This window comes from Panthera uncia (genome assembly GCF_023721935.1).
Source record: "Panthera uncia isolate 11264 chromosome A3 unlocalized genomic scaffold, Puncia_PCG_1.0 HiC_scaffold_11, whole genome shotgun sequence".
In the NCBI taxonomy this organism is placed as follows: domain Eukaryota; kingdom Metazoa; phylum Chordata; class Mammalia; order Carnivora; family Felidae; genus Panthera; species Panthera uncia.
In genome coordinates this window covers 15814667-15828819 of record NW_026057578.1, presented here as the reverse complement: position 1 = coordinate 15828819, position 14153 = coordinate 15814667, and the positions used below count along the sequence as shown (strand labels likewise).

At 41.6% G+C, this 14153-nt stretch overlaps 1 protein-coding gene across 3 annotated transcripts in view; it reads left to right on the top strand.

The window, feature by feature from the left end:
- Positions 1-14153, top strand: part of PKIG (cAMP-dependent protein kinase inhibitor gamma) — a 409002-nt gene that overhangs the window by 313608 nt on the left and 81241 nt on the right. The window contains exon 1 of one of the 3 annotated variants that reach the window (XM_049650750.1): positions 1048-1159. The exons of the other annotated variants lie outside the window; for them this stretch is intronic. The gene's annotated coding sequence lies outside the window, so the exon portion shown is untranslated. Of the gene's footprint in view, positions 1-1047; positions 1160-14153 lie in introns of those variants that run through there. 3 annotated transcript variants of the gene reach the window in all.

The following is a 14153-nucleotide window of genomic DNA, read 5'->3' as shown; positions in this document are numbered from 1 at the left end:
GTGTGTGTGTGTGTGTGTGTGTGTGTGTGTGTGTGTGTGTGTGTGTGTTTAAAAACATGATTTACTTAAAAACAAGGCCAATGTGGCTGGAGCATGAACAAGAGGGGAAATGGTGAGAGATGAAGCTGAACATGGTGAACAATTCCGGATTTTATTCCAAATATGATGGGAAGGTTGTTGAAAGGTTTTGAACAGGGGAAGGACATGATCATGTTTACATTTTAAAAAGGACATTTTGGCTTCAGTGTGGAGAATAGACTGGGGCAAGGTTGGTAAGTTGGAAGTAATAGTAGATACAAAGACAGGACTAGGTTGGAGACCATTGGTGTAAGCAGAGCTTGAAGACAGGTCTTTATCTAGACTTTATTTACGTCCTTATTTCGGTCTCTCTTAATTCTTGCTGTAGAAATTCATTTTATGGGTGCATCTGATGGACATTTAGACTGGTCTCAACCAGTTTGCTTTTACAAACAGTGGAGCAATGAATATCCGTTGTGCCCATGTTTCAGTATATTTGCAGGGTTATTTCAAGAAATATAATTGCTGATCAGAAGCTAAATTTGCCATATTAAAATGCAATCTGATGATCTAATTCTCACCTTGAGCCCAAAGAAACAAGTTTATTCATTCTTTGCCACACCACCCCTTCTGAGATTAAAGGGAAACGCATCTGCCACTCCTCCCACATCAGTTTTCTCGTCTTTAAATATTCCCAGTCTAGCAAGCTTCCGCCTATGGCCCCGTTCTCTCCTCCAACTGTCCCCGTATCTGGTTACAGAGAGATAAACCGAGGCAAAGGCGGGATCCGAGGTACAAGTCCCCACCCCTCCCCCGCCTTACTGTTTCCCTTTCCCTCAGCATTTCTTTCCTTTCCCTTTCTCCTGGGGCCTAGTTTCAGGCTGCCAAACCCCACCCCGGTCCCTCACGGCTCAGGACCCCAACTCCCACTCCCTTTCCCTCCTCTGGCGGCTCTGGGGCCGCGGAAGGGGACGCGAACCGTCCCGGTCCCTTCCGAGCCGCCGTAGCGCCCGCCGCGGGAGTTCGGCAGCTCCGGTCGCCAAGGCAACGCGCTCCGCTGCGCGCTGCGGGCGCCAAGCAGCCCGGCGGAGGCGCAGCGGGCCGGCGGCGGCCCCGGCTCAGCGAGGCGGCGGGACTGCAGGTGAGCAGGGCCGGGCGGGCAGTCGCGACCCAAACACGCCGCTTCGGCGTCGACTCGTCGCAGCAGACCTGGGGCTGGAGCGCGGGGGACCCCCGGGAAGGAGGCTGGGGCCAGACCTTAATCCCCTGCGCCGCGCCGGGGCGGCGCCCCCTCCTGCCCTGCAACCCCACTTGGCTCTGGCTTGGAGTGCGCTTTTGGCTGTTTACTGTATTTTGGGCCCATTGCCCCTCCTGACCTGCAAGTTTCTTAGAAAAAGAAAGCCCCTCTTATTTGGGTGTTGGGGAATAACTCAAAACTGCGGGAAATGTGTGTCGGTGCGACTCTCCTGGGGCCAGAGAGGATTGACTTCATTGTACATCAGTTTTCCCATCTGCAAAATGGGCATAATAATAGCTGTCTTATAAGGCAAACTAAATTTATATTTAAAACCCTTGCAGGTAAGTTCCCAATATCTTGGAGCTTTTATCAGTGCTACTACTACAAGGAAGTCCATCACTGAGCATGTATTGTGTGCCGGGGCCTGGGCTGATCGCCACGCCACGGGTGGAGTGAATGAGACGTCTTGTCCTCAGGGAACTCCACGGTTTTACCGTATAAACAGGAATGCATTGTGATTCAAGCTATGGTTTTGGACATACAGGGGACCGTGAATGCCTAGAGAAGGCAGTTAACTTAAGATTTCAGGAAATGAGGCTAGGGAAGGTGGTCAAAGAAGATGACTTCCAAAATGAGACATGAAGGCTGCCTTTGTATTGGCCAGATGAGCATTGTGAAGTGCACAATGTTCTAGGCAGAGAGAGCTGCATGTGCAAAGCCCCAGAGCTAGAGTGCAGCCTTTTTGGGCATCTGCAAGGATTTCATAGGCTGGCTAGAGACAGATTCCAAGAAGTGGAAGTGGTCTGGCTAGATGATGTTTGAGAGAAAAGCAGGTGCTGCTTCAGACTTTCCTTGTATCTCCTTTGTAACTTCTGAAGAATTTGGATTTTAGCTTGGGGGCATTGGGGAGCCATCAAAGGATTTTAAGCATGCAGTAAGTGTGTGTTGTATGTTGCATGTGTTTGATCAGAGGTATGGTTTCAGAAAGATGGGGGGGGGGGGGAGTTGTGCTCCTTCTCGGTCTTCATTCCTCTTATCTGTTTTTCACATTGCAGCCATTCATTTATGGCAATTCAAAGAATATTTATCAAGCGTCTGTTATGCACCAGGCATTGTGGGGGCAGTAAGGACTCAGATTCCTGCCCTCACAGCATGCATTCCAAACATGTTCCAAGGTACACTTATGGGGTATAGTACATGAATCCAGTACAACTGGAAACTTAACATTGGAAGAGAACCATCAAGAGAGATTTGAAAAAAAGAAAGAAAGGCCTAGATCATTTGAGGCCACTGTGTTGTACACTCTTGGAAGAAGTGTTCATTTAGACTATACTAGGAAGGAATGGCCAGAGAAGTCGAAGGAAAACAGGAGAATGCAGTCATGAAAGCCAAAGGAAGAGGTTAATTTTGCAGAATCCTGCTTAGGTTTCAAGTAAGATAAGTTAAACATTAAAATGTGTCCTTCGGATGAATAAATATAGAGGTCACTGGGGACCTAATTGAGCAGATTTGGTGAAATGATGGGGGTGGAATCTAGAATATCGGCAGCTTCCAAAGGTTCAATGTAATATATCAGTAGGATGAGGAGAGAGTGGGATGTGAGAAAATAAAGACAAAGTGTAGGCAGCTCACAGAGTTTGGCTGTGAAGGGAGAGAGGGGAGAGAGAGAAGGCTGGAGAGCGATTGGGGAATAAGGTGAAGTTTTAAGCATGAGAGAGACGTGAGCAGATTTAAATGCTGATGGCAAAGAGCCAAGTACTGAGGAGAGAGGCTGAGAAAATACAGGAGATGAAAGGGGAAACGGATGGCACTACTTTCCCAAAAAGGTAAGAGTGGATAACATCCACAGCACAGATCTTTACGAGGAGTCTGACAGCTTCTACTTTTTTGAAGAAGTGAAAAGCAAGGCAGTTGCTGACAAGGAGTATGTCAGTGTAATTCAACAACAACAAAAAATAAAAGGCATAGTGTGGAGTGAGTTATATTTTCATTATTGTCCTGTATTAGACATTTATTGAACTAGTAAGTGTTGAGCACTTTTCATGCACTAGCCTCAATTAATGATGTAATCTTGAGAACAATCCTGTGAGATAGCCTTTATTATGATTCCCAGTCTGTGGATGAGGAAATTGAGGTAAAATGCTTCCCCAAGGTCATACAGGATTTGAATCCAGGTCTGCCTGAGGCCAGAGCTTTTACTCTTTTTTTTGTTTTGTTTTGTTTTTTTTGAAAGAGAGCCAAGGGAGCAGGGGAGAGGGAGAAAGAATCTCAAGCAGGCTCCACGCTCAGCACAGAATCCTACACAGGGCTGGATCCTACCACCCTAGGATCATGATCGGAGCCAAAATCAAGAGTCAGATGCTCAACGGGACTGAGCCACCTAGAGCTTTTGCTCTTAGTCACTATGCAGACAGTATGACTGTCTACCTACGTATGATACGATGACCTGCTGAGAAGATTCAAGAGAATTAAGTAAAAATAATTAGGTATAATAAGGTTAAGTGAACAAGCAGGTATAACAGACAAAAAGCAATAGCTTTATGCAAGCAGTAATAGTCAGAAAATGAAATTGTAGGAGAGATGAAAGTAACAACATGAAAAATAATATACCTAGGAACAAACTAGCCTCATAGAACAAGAGTGGCTAGAGGGGAGGAGGCTAGGTACAGGATGGATGTTTGGATAAGAAGGAGGTATTTTTCCTTTGGAAAATATTGATACTGATACCAGAAACCGGGCATGTAAAAAACAAAGCAGATGCCTATTGTAAGACATATTGAGAAAATATGCAAGATGTTGACTGTGATGTTTTTATAATGTTGAAAACAGACTGGTTAAATTATGATGCAGTCCTGTGATATGCACTATTAGCCATTAGAAAAGAATGAGGTGAGGGGCGCCTGGGTAGCTCAGTTCACTGAGCATCCAACTTTGGCTTAGGTCGTGGTCTTGAGGTTTGTGAGTTCCAGCCCAGCTTAGGGCTCGCTGCTGTCAGCATGGAGCCCACTTCAGACCCTCTGTCCCCTTCTCTCTCTCTCCCTCCCTTGTGCATGCTCTTTCAAAAATGAACAAATATTAAAAAAAAAAAAAAAAAGAATGAGGTGGGAGCTATATATATAAGAAAGATGTTTGCATCATATGGTTAGGTGTGAAAAGTGCATTACAGTACAGTGTGTTCCTATTTTTGCTTTTTTAAGTGTATACATACAAATCTATAGGAAAAATGTCTAGAAAGAGTAGTTCTTTAAAAATTTTTTTTTAATTTTAATTATGGCAAAATACCCATAACATAAAATTTACCATCTTAAATATTTTAAGCATATAGCTCAGAGTGCTAAGGATATGCACATTGTTATGCAACAAATCTCCAGAATTCTTCATCTTGTAAAACTGAAACTCTTTATCTATTGAACAATTTCCCCTTTTCCCACTTTCCCCCTTCCCTCAGCGCCCTCCCCCCCCCACAACCACCCTTCTCCTTCCTGTATCTATGAATTTGACTGCTCTAGATACTTGATATAAATGGAATTGTACAATATTTGTCTTTTTGTGACTGACTTATTTCGGTTAGCATAATGTCCTCAAAGCTCATCCATGTTGTAGCCTGTGTCAGATTTCCTTCCTTTTTAAGGCTGAATAATATATATTTTTAAAAGTTTATTATTTTATGAGAGAGAGAGAGCACGCACATGGATGGCGGGGTAGGGAGGTGCTGAGAGAGAGGGAGAGAGCAGGCCTCACATTGTCAGTGCAGAGCCCAATGTGGGGCTGGGGCTTGAGCCCACGGGTGAGATCATGACCTGAGCCGAAATCAAGAGTAAGACACTTAATCTACTGAGCCACCCAGGTGCCCCTGAATAATATTTTATTGTATGTATACGTACACGTTGTGTGTACATAGTATGTATAAATATTATGTTTATCCATTCCACACATGGGCACTTGGGTTGCTTCCACCTTCTGGCTATTGTCAGTAATGGTGCTATGAATATGAGTGTAATAGAGAGGTTTTTTATGTCCATGTCAGGAGATCATGGGGAGACTTTTGTTCCTTATTGCCTTATTTATTTATTTTTTTATGAGCATGACTTGTTTTATAATCAGAAAAAGCAATAAGGATATGTCCTATTTGGGGAGATGGGGGAGTAAAGGTTAAAAAAAGGCCTGATCTCGGGCAGTGGCAGCAGGAATGGAATGGAGAGGGCAGATTTGAGAGACACCTCAGGAGAATTAACCGGACTTGACCACTAAAAGGTAAGGGAGAGGAGAGTGGAAGACTCGCCCCACCAGTGATGACAAGGGACATCAGTCCTAGAGGGGCTTAGACTAGGGGAAAAGGGAGGATGTAAGGCTGGACAGCCACCTGAACCTTTGTTCAGGAATTTGGACTTTTTCCTGAAAGCAGAGGGAAGCCATTGAAAGGAAGGGAAATGACTTAATCAGAATTGTGTTATAGAATGATCACCCTGATTCCCTTCAACCCATTCTGCAAGCTGAAGCAAGATGGGGCCAAGTTTCCCTTTGTGTTACTTAGGCTTGAACCTCTGCTAATTTCCTTTTATTTGACATGAAGTATTAGTGCTGAAAGATACATATCTGCTCTTGAAAAGCACCTGGAATATTTCAAACAAAGTGCTATTTAGATTACATTGATTTCTAATTGTATTCAGTTTTATCTCAACACCACAGTCTCCTGTAAATTTACTTTCTACCTTTAGTAGGGGAAGTATGAATAATTGAGGAAGTAAACAAGATATATAAACAACTCAAGTTGGAGAACTTCAGTTTATTGTTAATAAATTTTGACACTTTCCTTTTGGGAGAAAAGGGCCAATGTACAGTAAACACTGTCATATTAAGGAGATATTACAAAACAAAAATTTGGGGAAGTTCTAAGAGACTCAGCCCATTACCTGTTTCTTTTCTTTTCTTTTTTTTTTTTTAACATTTATTCATTTTTGAGAGAGAGAGAGAGAGATGGAGTGTCAGTGGGGGAGGGGCGGAGAGAGAGGGAGACACAGAATCCGAAGCAGGCTCCAGGCTCTGAGCTGTCAGCACAGAACCTGACGCAGGGCTCGGACTCACTAATTGTAAGACCATGACCTGCGCTGAAGTCCGATGCCCAACCGACTGAGCCACCCAGGCGCCCCTACCTGTTTCTAACCCAACAAAACTACAATCTCTGTCTGCTTCCATACCATCGCAGAGAGAGAGAACTATTATGATAACATATGTAAGAGTTTTGCAGTTTATAAGGGCTGAATTTCCGAAAGATGTGAATCCATGATCTCATTTCATTCCTCCTAAAAATTGTGTGAGGCAAGGATTATCATTATCATTCCCATTTTTAGATGAGAAAATTGAAGATCAGAGTATTCAAGAGTATTCCAAAGTCCTATATCTACTAAACTCTGGAGTTTGAATCTAGGTTTTATTTTCTTTTTATATTATAGCTTTTTAATATGGAAAATTTTAAACATATATGAAAGTACAAAGAATAGTATGATAAATATCCATATACCCATACCCCAGCTTCAATAGGTTACCAAGATACGGTCAGTTTTATTCTATCTATACCCCCTACTCCCTCTCCACCTTGGATCTTTTTTTTCCATTCTGGATTATTCTAAAGCATATCTTAGATGACGGATCATCTTATCTGTAAATGCTTCAGTATGTATCTAAGAGATAAGGACTTTTTCTCCCTTGCCCCCTTTTCCCTGTAATCATATACCATTATCATCATACCTGAAAAACAAACAGTAGAATTCCTAAAAAACACCTAGTATTTATTTGGTATTCAGTTTCCTCAGCTGTCTCATAAATGTCTTTTTACAATTGATTAAACTGGGATCCAAACAGGATCCACCTATTACATCTGGTCGATTGTCTCTTAAGTCTTTTCATTTATAGCAATCTCCTCCTCTTTCTCCCCCCATTCCCCTTGCTTTTATTTGTTGAAAAACTAGGTCATTTGTCCTGTACGACTTACCACATTCTTGATTTTGTTGGTTGCATCCCTTTAATGTGTCCCTCTCTTCCCTTAATTTTTTTGGCCATTATACTTTATAGGTGGTGCCATGCATCTCATCATGTGCACAAATGAGGGACGGGGGAGAGAGAGAGAGAGGGAGAGAGAGAGAGAATATGAATCTTAAGCAGGCTCCATGCTCAGCACAAAGCCCCACACAAGGCTCCATCCCACAATCCTGGGATCAAGACCTGAGCCGAAATCAAGAGTCAACCACTCAGCCAACTGAGGCACCCAGGCGCCCCTCCCTGGATGTGATTTTAAGATTGATCATGGGGTTCAGATGTTGTTAGCATGGTCCATCCATTATAAGTTTCTCATTAGTCTTTCACAGAATGATTTTAGCAGCTCTTAATGATCATTGCTCAGATCTAGAATTTCTTTAGTGTTTGGAAAATGAATCTAGGTTTTCTAATACCAAGTCATGTACTCTGTTAAATCCCACTGTCTCCATATTAAAGGAATGTTTTGTCCTGTATTCTCTGCTGTGATAGATGGAGAAAAATCTCTCAATTAATGATTCAGCTTAACATATATTTTTAAAAAATAGAGCCCATATGCTGTGTCTAATACTGGTTGTTCACAACATTGTTTTCTTAGGTTGGTCTTGTGTATTGGCAAAACCACACAGTGGAAAGGCTGCTTATGTCAGTGTTTTTCAAACTACACATTGTTATTATACATTAGTATGTTAAAGAATTATCTGGGGGAGAAGTTCCAGCATTTTTTTAAAATAAAAAATTAGAATAGAAATAACGGAAAAAAAAGTGCATCTCATGTAAGAAGAATAAGCTTTGGTTTGTAAAACTTTTGTTTCAGCTCTTTCTGTGTATATCTGGAAGCCATAATATAGAATGCATTTTTTTCTTTTTTTTTAATGTTTATTTATTTTCGAGAGAGAGAGAGGGAGAGAGCGAGTAGGAGAGGGACAGAGAGAAGGAAACACAGAATCTGAAGCAGGCTCCAGGTTCTGAGCTGTCAGCACAAACTCTCGAACCACGAGATCATGACCTGAGCCGAAGTTGGAGGCTCAACCAACTGAGCCACTCAGACACCCCTAGAATGCATTTCTTATTGAGGTCTTGGCCAAAACCAAATTGTCCCAGTGTTCAGATGACCACCCTGAAATATAGCAACTTTTTAAATTTTGTTTTTAAATGTTTATTTTTGACAGAGAGAGAGAGAGAGAGACAGAGCATGAGCAGGGGAGGGGCAGAGAGAGAGGGAAACAGAATGGGAAGCAGGCTCCAGGCTCTGAGCTGTCAGCACAGAGCCCAACTCAGGGCTTGAACTCACAGACCGGGAGATCATGACCCTGAGTGGAAGTCGGACGCTCAACCGACTGAGCCATCCAGGCGCCCCTGAAATATAGCAACTTTTTTAGTTAGTCAAGGATTCAATTATGTTCAAATGTACTATTTATCAGATAGTACAGTATATTGATCCATTTTAGAATTTCCTTTAAAGGCTTGTTTGGGTGACTGCCAGTTAACCAAAATTGCATTACCCCAGTGACCTAATCTTCTAGTATTCAAGTAGAAGAAATGTGAACTCTTCAGGGATTTGTTTTTGATTCTCTTTTACCCTTGAGGATGATGTAGATGACTCCACTCAATACTGGTATCATTAGGGGCGCCTGGGTGGCTCAGTTGGTTAAGCGGCCGACTTCGGCCCAGGTCATGATCTCGCGGTCCGTGAGTTCGAGCCCCGCGTCGGGCTCTGTGCTGACAGCTCAGAGCCTGGAGCCTGTTTCAGATTCTGTGTCTCCCTCTCTCTGACCCTCCCCCATTCATGCTTTGTCTCTGTCTCAAAAATAAATAAACGTTAAAAAAAAAAAAATACTGGTATCATTAAAAGTCAGGCTGGAGGGGTGCCTGGCTGGCTCAGTTGGTAGAGCGTGCGACTCTTGATCTCAGGGTTGTAAGTTTGAGCCCCATGTTGGGTGTAGAGATTACTTAAAAATAAAACCTTAAAAAAAATAATAAAAGTCATGCTGGAACCTCAGCAAGATGAATTGGTTGGGAAAGGGGAAAGACGTCAGGAGTGGACAGGTAGAGAAACAGACTCAGCCTGTTGGTTGGCTTCTGGGGCATGGGAACGGGGTAAGGCAGCCAGACCTCCCATGCACATGATGGCAAAACAGAGGTAGCCCTAATACTATTCAGACTTCGATTGGAATTGGTTTAGGACATGGGAAGATGGGATATTTAGTGACACCAGTGATAAGCGATTAGAAAATGCAGATGTTGGACTATAGTATATAGTTAACATTTTAAAGCTGTGGAGACTGAGATTCAGAGAGTCAGTTGTTCAGAATCAGCCAGTAAGTGGGGGAGCAAAATTTTAAGGGTTTACCAAATCCTGGAAATATTCTGAATAAATGTATGATGCTGAATAAGTTCCTTAATAATAGTATCTACTGCATAGAATTGTTACAAGGATTAAATATATAGTTAAAGCACTGAGCACAGTAGTAAAAGCACTTAGCACAGCCTTCCTATGAGAACCACTCAGTAAATATTATCTATTACTTCTTTTTAAAATAATGAACGTATTTTACTTTATGTCTTTTTTTTATTTTTTTTTTTTAAGAGAGTGCAAGCAGAGGAGAGGGATAGAGGGAGAGAGAGAGAATTGTGAGCAGGCTCCATGCTCAGCATGGAGCTCTGATGCAGGGCTTGATCCCACGACCCTGGGATCATGACCTGAGCCAAAATCAAGAGTTGGATGCTCCTCTGACTTCAGCTGAGGTCATGATCTCGCAGTCTGAGTTTGAGCCCCGCGTCAGGCTCTGTGCTTACAGTTCGGAGCCTGGAGCCTGCTTCAGATTCTATGTTTCCCTCCCTCTCTGCCCTTCTCCAGCTCATGCTCTGTCTGTCTTTCTCTCTCTCAAAAATAAATAAACATAAAAAAAAGTTGGACGCTCAACCACCTGAGCCACCCAGGCGCCCCACTTTATGTCTGTTTTTAACCTCTCCTTATTCCAGAAATGATTAAAGCTGTATTACAAGATTCTTTTTTATTACTGTTGAGATGTAATCGATATTTATCATTGTATTAGTTTTAGGTATACAACAAAATGACTTGATATATGTAATATTATGAAATGATTACCACAATAAATTTAATTAACATCCACCCTCAAAAAAGCAGGGAGGAGGCACCTGAGTGGCTCAGTCTGTTAAGCATCTGACTTTTGATTTTGGCTCAGGTATCTCTCTCTCAAAAATAAATAAATAAATAAATAAATAAATTTAGTTAATATCCATGAACACACATAGTTACAAATTTTTGTTTTGTTTTGTTTTTCTTGTGATGAGAATTTTTAAGGTTTGCTCTTTTCACAACTTTCAAACATATAATACATTTGACATTGGTCTTATATTGTTAACTATATCTAGTTAACTATAGTCACTGTGCTGTACATTAATTACATTTCCAGGATTTATTTATCTTATAATTGGAAATTTGTACTTTGACTGCCTTTACCTGTTTTGCCATCCCCACCCCCATCTCTGGCAACCACCAATCTGTTCTCCTGTCAATGGTTGTTGTTGTTTTTTTTTTTTAAGATTCCATATATAAGTGAGATCATAGTATTTGTTTTTCTCTGACTTATTTCACTTAGCATTATGCCCTCAAGTTCCATCCATGTTGTTGGAAATGGCAGGATTTCCTTCTTTTTCATAGTTGGATAATATTGCATTGTGTATATATACCACATTTTCTTTATCCATTCTTCTGTCAATGGACACTTAGGTTGTTTCTATGTCTTGGGTATTGTAAATAATGCTGCAGTGAACTTGGAGGTGCAAATATCTTTTCACAATAGAGATTTCATTTCCTTCATATCAATACCAGAAGTGGAATTGCTGGATCATAGGGTAGGTGTATTTTTAATTTTGTGAGGCACCTCGATAGTGTTCCCATAGTGTCTACCAACTTACTTTCCCACCAACAGTGTAAAGGTTTTCCTTTTCTCCACATTTTTGCTAGGATTTGTTATCTGTTGTCATTTTGAGAAAAGCCATCCTAACAGACATGAGGTGATACCTCATGGGTTTTGATTTGCATTTCCCTGACGTTTAGTGATGTTGAGTACCTTTTCATGTACCTTTTGGCCATTTGTATGTCTCCTTTGGAAAAAAAAAGTCTATTCAGATCCTCTGCACATTTTTTAAGTGGATTGTTTGGTTTTTTTCCTATTCAGTTGTGTGAGTTTTTTGTATAATTTGGATATTAACCCTTTATAAGGGGGCCTGGGTGGCTCAGTTGTTAAGCATCTGACTTTGGCTCAGGTCACGATCTCCTGATTCGTGAGTTCGAGTCCCATATCTGGGTGAGCTAGAGCCCCGCTTCAGGTAAAACATGAGCCCCACTTCGAGTGAGCCCCGCTTCTCTCTCTTCTCTCTGCCCCTCATGGGATTCTCTCTCTCTCTCTCTCTCTCTCTCTCTCTCTCTGCTCCTTTCTCAGTTGCACCCTCTCTCTCTCTCTCAAGACAAAAACAAAAACGAAAAATCCTTTATCAGATATGTGATTTGCAAATATTTTTTCCTATTCTGTAGGTTGCCTTTTAGTTTTGTTGATGGTTTCCTTTGCTGTGAAGAAGGTTTTTAGTTTGATATAGTCCCACATGTTTAATTTTGCTTTTGGTGTCAAATTCAAAAAAATCATAGCCAAGACTGATGTCAAGGAGCTTACTGCCTATGTTTTCTTCTAGTTTTATGGTTTAGGTCTTATGTTCAAGTCTTTGATCCATTTTGGGTTGATTCTTGTGTGTGGTGTAAGTGGCCCAGTTTTATTCTTCTACATGTGCTGCCCAGTTTTCCCAACACCATTTACTAAAGAAACCATCCTTTCCCCATTGTGTATTCTTAGCTCCTTGTCATAAATGAATTGACTGTACATGTGTGGGTTTATTTCTGGGCTCTCTATTCTCTTCTGTTGATCTGTGTGTTTATTATTTCTGAAATATGTCTCACAATGTAAAATAGGTAAGACTTCTGTACCTCCTGCTCCATTTCATTTTTCAGCCACTGCCTTTGCTTCTGTGTGGACTGCTGGCACGCCCTTCTTGCTGAAAAAAATGACTAGCACTCTCCTTTGGTTTGGGACAACTAATAGCTACAGGGTATTAGGGAGAAACTAGAGCCTAGTTGGGATGCCTCTGAAAATGGTAGGATTTGGGGAAATACACAGACAGGTGATCAGTAACTTTCAAACAGAAAAAGGGAACAAAATGTTTTATACCTAAAAGCCCTTGTTTTTAGTTTTTATTTTTATCAAAGGAATAATAAAGACTTCTTACTTCTGTGCTATAAGATTCTCTATTTGAGGATTTTAACCACTTGGAAAATGAGATAATCAGGGGCGCCTGGGTGGCTCAGTCTGTTAAGCATCCTACTTCAGCTCAGGTCATGATCTCGCGGTCCGTGAGTTCGAGCCCCGCGTCGGGCTCTGGGCTGACGGCTCAGAGCCTGGAGCCTGCTTCCAATTCTGTGTCTCCCTCTCTCTCTCTCTGCCCCTCCCCCGTTCATGCTCTGTCTCTCTCTGTCTCAAAAATAAATAAACGTTAAAAAAAATTAAAAAAGAAAAGAAAATGAGATAATCATAGATGTGTCATTTAAAAATATAACTTTTAGGGGCACCTGGGTGGCTCAGTCTGTTAAGCGTTTGACTTCGGCTCAGGTCATGATCTTGCAGTTCATGAGTTCAAGCACCGCGTTGGGCTCTGTGCTGACAGCTTGGAGCCTGGAGCTTGCTTCAGATTCTGTGTCTCCCTCTCTCTCGCCGCCCTCCCCCACTTGTGCTCTCTCTCTCAAAAGTCTCTGCCCCTCCCCTGCTCACACTCTGTCTCTTGCTCAAAAAAATAAAAACATTGAAAAAAATTTTAAAATGTATAACTTCTAAATTTTCATAAACAATTTAATTGTACATGAGGCAGATTTGGGTGCGGTTTTTTGAGTGATTTTCTGTGTACTTTTTGAGTGTACTTTTTGAGTGTACTTTTGAGACTAGACTGTGTTTCTATTTGAATATTTGTACCAAAGCTTAATATTTTCCTGTTTTCTGACTGTATTTTACTGCCTAATAAAATAAATACTGAGTGTATTATTTTAAATCCACTTATTTGAAACATGCTACCTATATCCTTGTGATTTCTAAGTTAAAACCTGAGGCATTAGATCTTTTCAACTTAGTTTATTTTCTTATGGATAATCTATTAAAGCTGAAGGCATCATGGTTGAAAGTCACTGAAACTTAATTAAAATAATATTTCCAGGGAGAAGCTAACAAAATGGCATAGGGTTCCTGTGACCTCAGCGTCACTGTTCTTTTTTTTTCTTTTTTTTTTTTTCAACGGTTTTTATTTATTTTTGGACAGAGAGAGACAGAGCATGAACGGGGGAGGGTCAGAGAGAGAGGGAGACACAGAATCGGAAACAGGCTCCAGGCTCCGAGCCATCAGCCCAGAGCCTGACGCGGGGCTCGAACTCACGGACCGCGAGATCGTGACCTGGCTGAAGTCGGACGCTTAACCGACTGTGCCACCCAGGCGCCCCTCAGCGTCACTGTTCTAACCAACATTTGGGAAATGCCAGAGCTTGTGGGAATGCGGAGTTACACAGTGGAAAGAACAAGAACTTGGGTTTCAGGCAGATCAGCGTAACCTTGGGCAAAGTCTTTTAGTCACTTCCTTTATCTATGAAATGTCTCATGAGATCCTTTGAGAGTTAACTATTATAAAACCTGACCACTAGAAGGGACTTTGTAAATACGAGTTATCTTCTGTTCTCTCACTTTTATTTCCACAAACCTACCTACTGTGTGCTTCTCCTTACCCCCGAAAGGAAACTTGAAGGGGC